This window comes from Thamnophis elegans, chromosome 3 (genome assembly GCF_009769535.1).
Source record: "Thamnophis elegans isolate rThaEle1 chromosome 3, rThaEle1.pri, whole genome shotgun sequence".
NCBI lineage: Eukaryota > Metazoa > Chordata > Lepidosauria > Squamata > Colubridae > Thamnophis > Thamnophis elegans.
The window spans coordinates 53981200-53988625 of record NC_045543.1 but is presented as its reverse complement, the minus strand read 5'-3'; the positions used below and the strand labels follow the sequence as shown (position 1 = coordinate 53988625).

The window sequence follows — 7426 nt, the reverse complement described above, 5'->3', positions numbered from 1 at the left end:
TCCTTGCCTACCACACAAAACGCAAGAGCACCAGGGGGTGCAAGAAGGCTTTCTAACAACAACAACGTGGAGGGGGGAGAGAGAGAAAGAAGAGAGAGAGAGAGAAAAAGGGGGGGTGAAGGCAAGAGAATAAGAGGAGGGGGAAAGAAAGCTAGAGATGGTGATGGTGGAGGTGGTGGTGGAGGAGATGGTGATGAAGAAGATGAGAGACGAGAAAGATGGTTACAAACTTGAGTCCTCTTGGGATTTGATTTCTGAGGCACTCCCCAGCTTCCTGAGGTTGGGAGAGCTCAAAAAAAGCGACCTGGAGAGGTTTCCCAATTTTAAGCTGTTGCTTGTAAACTCCAACCCTTGTTAAGTCTTGGAGATGCTGAGAGAAACCCCCTTTCTACACTGCTGGGTCACCAGAGCTTTTGCTACCAGACCTGACAAGTTCTAATAAAATCTGTACCACCGGGTTTGAGCGCCTCCAGAGATGCGCCTTGTTGTCTGTCCCCTAAACTGATCCCTGAGATGTGTCCATCTAGAGGCTTAGTCTTTTTCCTCCTCCTTTTTCCTCCTGAGCAGCGTGAAAGAACAGAAATGGAACTGGAGGTTGCAAAGTGTATCTTAAAAGAAAAAATAATAATAAAAAGGAAAAGGAAAGCTCAGGTCTACCACGTGGTTGATTTTAATCCCCCTCCCTCCTCTTTTAGCTTGCGTTTGCGGGTGAGGAGAGAAAAAGGACTCAAATTGTCCATTTCTAGCACGTATTTTGAAGTCTCCCGGAAATAAAGACTCTTTGTCGTTTGATTTCTTCTCCTAGCATGTGTGTGTGCGTGTGTATGTATATACATCTATGTGTGCGTGTGTGTAATATATACTCAACCGAGACACAAAAGGAGAAAGCTTGAAGCACACAGGAGTAAATGCTTCTGCTTTCTTAGAAAGGTCTGTATAGTGTTTTGACTACTACAGGATCCTACTTTAAAATTAAAATTAAAAATAAAACTTTGGTGCCATCTTCCCCCTCCCTTCCCTCTCCTTGTCTGCACTTCTCTGGCTGACTATAATAGGCGCAAGCTATGGAAAGTGACAATCAAGATTGCCAATGATAAGGTGTCATCACCTTGAAGACAAAAGAGAGAGAGGTGGGGGGAATGAAGATATGACAACCATGGATCTTTATTTTTCCAGGAAATCATTCTGAACCCTTCCTGCAAACAATATGTGTGGGTAGGATTCTCCCCCCCCCTTCTAGTTGCATCTTTCATGCCAATTTTAATACCTTTCAGATTTTAATCTAGTACTGGGGTTGGAGAGAGAAGGGTAGAAAGGAGATGAAGTTAACATTGCAAAAAAAAAAATCAATAAACACTGTAGTGAAGAGGAAAGCAATTTGAAATGGAAGACATGGTACTCCTGATATTTCTCTGTTTCTCTAGTCCTTCAACTAGTCTCTTTAGAGTAAAGAGGAGGTAGATGAGGAAGGGAATCCTTTCCATGGAATGAGAAACCTTCTGTGGAAAAAAAAGCTGATTCTTTTATTTCAATATGTGGATTTAATTAAGATAGAGAAACAATTCAACTCAAGCTTTAAAGAATACTGTATATACTCGAGTATAAGCCTAGTTTTTCAGCCCACTTTTTGGGCTGAAAAAAGCCGCCTCGGCTTATACTCGAGTCAGTGAAAAATTTGCCCGAAATGGAGGAGAAAAAGGGGCGGGGCCATGCCGCTGGGTGACACTCGTGAATGGCCCGGTGCCCCTGTGAGTTTCCCCTCCCTCTGTGTCAGTTTGCCGCGCAGCGCGCACCGCACCATCCCCCCTCCTCACGTTCTAATGTAATGCAGGGCTGTCTTACGATTCCCCTTCCTCCCCCTCCTGCCGCTCTGCAACGATGTCCCACCTCCTCCTTGTTATGGCAAGCAGCCACATAGCGATGTCCCACCTCCTCTGGTACAGTGATCCAATGATAGGAATCACTGTGCCGTGTGTCATAGGAGGCGGGACATCGCTCCCGCGGCTGCACGGGACATCATCATCACAGCGGGACATCAGCATCATGAGGTGAGTGAAGTATTTCATTGAATACACCGCTAGTTTACTGTTTTTCTTTGAAATAAATATTCAAAAACATTATTGGTATCTATTTTTATTTTTGAAATTTACCGGTAGCTGCTGCATTTCCCACCCTAGGCTTATACTCGAGTCAATAACTTTTCCAGTTTTTTTGTGGTAAAATTAGGTGCCTCGGCTTATATTCGGGTCGGCCTATACTCGAGTATATACGGTAGTTGAGTCTAAAGAGCTACAAAATAAAAGCAAAATTGGGAAGAAGAAACATTCATCAATTAAGTAAAAATGAGAATGCATATCTGTCTCTAATTTTCCATCATGTTTTCAATGTTCTTCTCCTTTCCTAAATTATGATGATTAATAATGAGTAAAATCTAGTCCTTCTAAAATTGTCAGGATTTATGTAGCCTTGAATGAGATCAATGGCTTCCAGTATAAAACCCTTTTAATGTTTCATATTATATTATTACAATAATTGGGGAAAATATTTTGCACACTTTGGGAACATTTATCAACCTATGCAGATGCTTCTCACCACCTCAAGTTTGACTTTGTCATCAGAGGTAATAATTCATCTAACAAGGTGACACGCCAGAAGGAAAGTACAATGGCCTTTTTCTTTGTGGGAAAAGGCAAATCCAATCAGAATTGCATCACTCTTCAGCTATAGTGCTAAACAAGATAAATTCCACTGAATTTAAGGATGATCTACACATCAGCCTTTCATGGCAGTGCTGATGGTAATTGTGTCACTGTCAATTTTGCATTTGTGCTTCTATGGTGCACTTGCTTCACTTCCAGAGTCTAAGTCCCTTCTCTCATTCATTGCAGCTCTGAAAGGAGCCCGGATAGTGTATATCCAACGATGAGGGGCGGCCATGTCAACATCTTCAGCCACTTTAGTTAGTACATCATTGCTTCTTCTTCTGTTTTTTTAAAAGTTTCTTTTATCCTGTAACAAACTATAGGATAAATGTTCCCGTACTTATGTCGGTTTTTCCCAATGTAATCAGTTTCTTTATTTTGTGCATGTTCTTGTTCATGTGCATGAAATGCCAATATGTTCCAGTGTCCAATTAGCATGCCAACTCCTCCCCCCCCCCTCCATCAAATGTCATTTTGTGGTCACTCCCGATCTACTTCTTTCTGTTTATACGTGCATAGATACATACATGATGCAGTGGCTCAGTGGCTAAGATGCGGAGCTTATCGATCAGAAGCATTGGCAATTCGGCAATTCGAATCCCTAGTGCCGCATAACCGAGTGAGCTCCCATTACTTCTCCCAGCTTCTGCCAACCTAGCAGTTCAAAAGCATGAAAAAAAATGCAAACAGAAAAACTTTGATGGGAAGGTAATAACGTTCCGTGTGCCTTCGGTGTTTAGTCATGACCATGGAGATGTCTTCGGACAGCTCTGGCTCTTCAGCTTTGAAATGTAGTCGGGAACAACTAGCACATTTGTGCGAGGGAAACCTTTACTTTTACCTTTTTATATACATAATATTGAGAGACAGAGAAAAGGTAGAGACATATACTTGTATATTTAATACACAAGTATCCAATGAGGCTGGGAAGTGAATTCCTAACGCCAGCCATCTTGACAACCCATTGCCCTTCTCACCACCATCACTTTGAATCCTCTGCTTTCCAAGCAGACACATCACTAACCGTATTTCTATGTGCTCAAAAGTGTTTACAAGAGAGGCCCACAGACTTCCTGCCCTCTTCTCTCATGGCATTGCTGCTAGCTAGAACTGGAATGTAAGGAAATCAAGGTCCATCTGTGATGGGTCCTTAGTTTGGGCAGCAACACCTATTTGCCAGTTGCAGTTTGGTAGCATTTCCTTGTGTGTATCTGGAAAGGACAGCTTTGAATAGTTATTATATCAAACCCAAATGAATTTTAAGAGGCTAACTGATATGCCATGGGCAGTAGGAAAAGCCACCAATCACCCACTTATTAGTATAATGGAAGTATAAAGTAAGTCTTAAAGTACCCTGTTTCCCCGAAAGTAAGACCTCCCCGGATAATAAGCCCAATTGGGCTTTTGAGCGCATGAGCTAAAATAAGCCCTCCCTGAAAATATTGCAACATAGCAGCAGCCATGAACTGACCACGCTTGCTGCCTCCTGCACCTCAAAATAATAAAACCTCCCCGAAAATAAGGCCAAGCATTTATTTCGGGAGTCAAAAGAAAATAAGACCCTGTCTTATTTTGGGGAAAACATGGTAAGAGTGGAAGACCATATTGGAAAGAATATCACTTAACTGGTATGTATTTTGTGTCCCCTGGCCTCATTCTCCATGACTATGTATTGCTTTATGAGCCATGGTGGTGCACTGGTTAGAACACAGTATTGCAGGCTTACCCTGCTGACTGCCAACTGCCAGCAGTTGAACAGTACAATTCACTGGCTCAGGGTTGATTCAGCCTTCCATCCTTCCAAAGTCAGTAAAATGAAGACACAGATTGTTGGGGGGCAAGAGGCTGACTCTGTAAACTGCTTAGAGGGGGATGTAAAGCACTGTGAAGCGGTATATAAATCTAAGTACTATTGCTATTGCTTTCCCAGTTTATACAGCAGTGAGCAACTGCTGTACGGGGAAACCCTGACCATGTTTTTGTGTCACATCCCAAACATTACTTCTGCTTACCATATATTTTTATTCATGCTAAGGGATTGCTCCCTGTATACCACACAGAAAGCAGTGGAAGGAGAACACAGTGGGCCCGCAGGTGGGATATTGGGCAAGATAGCACAGGAGACGGTCATATTATCTTTTCCATTCTTTCCCTGGCAGATACACCACACTGAGCACATCAGGGGCCAAGTGTAATCCTGAACTTCTCTTTTGCTTGTGGGGAAGATGAGGACTGCAGTAGGTTATTCTAACAAGTATCATGTGGTCAGCTCAGAGGTTGCCTTAACAAATATCAGGATTTAGACTGGCAACCCTTCTTTTTGTCCATAAATATAGCAATTTGAAGTTCAGCAATCCCCATTAACACCATGCTGGACAGTCCCATGAGTTGCCAGATATGGGGGTGGGGGTTATTGCTGGACAATTTTGAGAAATGATGGGTCTGCTGCAGAGGTGGGTTCCTACCAGTTCTCACCTATTTGGTAGAACCGGTTCGTCAAGTCTACCAAACCAGTTAGAAGAGGTTCCACAGTGGACCCGAAAAGCAGGCCACACCTACAGAAGAGGTTCCAAAAATTTTTGAAACCCACCACTGGTCTGCTGGGATTTTAACAGTTGACCCAACATTTTCTGACAAAGCAATGAAAACAATGTGAGTTCCTTCACCATCTGCTATGACACCACAGGCCAGAAGGCCAACATGGTGCAGTCAATTCCAGTCAACTTCACACTGCAGGCCCCAGTGTTCCAAACCCCAAAGACTTGATTTCATTTTTCACCACTAAGGTTGCAAACAAATCTCATAAGATAACAGCTTGGTATACTGGTGGGTGATGGGCATCTTACCATGCTGTTTTTCCAGAGGCAATGTCATTCTGACCCTTTCAACAAGAGTGGTCTCTGTGAGCTTAATAGCAGAATTGTCTTTCTATACACGGAAACATAATTTCCATATTGGTCTCCCATGCAGATACATCTACCAGTCTGCATAAGCAACATATTCCTGCTGAAAACTTCAAACTCATGGAGTCTACTTTTTCAGAAGAATACAGAAAATGTTGCTCCATGTGTAGGAGTATGGGTGACACTAGGACATAATCTACTCCATTGATGACACTGTGCTAGTTTTGCTCCGCTTCTTCCCCTGGATGGTACTGCATCTTTGCATAGTGACAGTATCATAGCCATTTAATGAAGTCAATCAGAGTCATGATTATTGCTAATTGAAAACTTTTTCCCAATATCCCGTCATGAAACATGAACAATAGTCTGCATGGGCAGTTTTTAAGTTCACAGTCTGATCACTGAGTTGCTTATATCCCTGTCCCGATTCCCTTTGTTGAAACTGAACTTAACTATTGGTAAGTTGTGTTGTTGTGCACTAGGGTTGTGGTGGGATGACTGAGAGATACGGTCAGTGGTGGGATTCAAATAATTTAACAACCGGTTCTCTGCCCTAATGATGTCTTCCAACAACCAGTTCACCAAACTGCTCAGAAACTTAACAACCGGTTCTCCCGAAGCGATGCGAACTGGCTGAATCCTATCACTAGATATGGTATAACCACAGATCCCACAGAACAATTCCTGCCATTGTCTACAATTGAGAAATAAAAGGTGCTGATTATAACACAATGTAGTGTATCGTGATAAAGGCTGGTAATGCTAGGTTCATATCTCGCCACCAGGTTGCATAGTCCTCCCTTTCCTACTACAGATGGAATATAAATGACAAGGTAATTGAGTATGTTCATGAAGCACGGGGTCTGATGGACTCCTGTAGCCTCCTTCTGAGCATAGCACTTGGAAATAGTGATGACGTAGGTTTATCAAAAGATGCAGAACCTACAGAAATCATATAATTTCACATTTGTTGTTTGTTGGGGGAGACATAGAGGAACAAATAGTCTTACATGCAAAGTTTGGTGAAAGACTTGTACGAGTTAGCAAGCACGACATGTAGGAAAATGAAGTTAAATTAGCACCAACCCAAAGTAATCAATGGCCTTTCATCGCTTGGACCTCATAATATGCTTTGGCTTCAATAGTAATAGCACTTATGCCGCTCCATAGTGTTTTACAGCACTCTCTGGGCAATTCATCACTCTCCAGTCCTGGCTCTAAGTAATGCACACAACGCCCTTTGTTCACAGATATCATGCAACAGTATAGATAGTCCTTGACTTACAACTACAATTGAGTCCAAAATTTATGTTGCTAAGTGAAATATTTGCCCAATTTTATGACCTTTCTTGCCATAGTTATTAAGTGAATCACTGCAGTTGTTAAGTTACTAACATGGTTGTTAAGTGAAGGTGGTTTCCCCATTGATTTGCTTGCCAGATGATCGGAAAAGGGAATCACATGACCCTGGGATAGTACAACCGTCATAAATATGAACTACTTCCCAAGTATCCAAATCTTGATCACATAATTATGGGGATGCTGCAACAGTTGTGAGTGTGGAAAATGGTCATGTCACTTTTTTCAGTGCCGTTGAAAGGTCACTAAATGAACTGTTGTAAGTCGAGAACTACTTGTATCTACATTTCCTGAATCCTTCATAGGGAACTTGATAATTTATCCAGTCTTTAGCTTCCTGGAAACAGGATCAACCGGCCACCTATGGGCACCCCTCATGTGGATACAGAAGAACCAACTCAGGCCAAATCTTCTATGGGACATGAAGATTACAGGCAGTGGTGGGATTCAAATAATTTAACA

At 42.3% G+C, this 7426-nt stretch overlaps 1 pseudogene; it reads left to right on the top strand.

The window, feature by feature from the left end:
- Positions 1-5860: 5860 nt before the first annotated feature.
- LOC116506857 lies at positions 5861-6011 on the top strand (annotated as a pseudogene).
- Positions 6012-7426: the final 1415 nt, after the last annotated feature.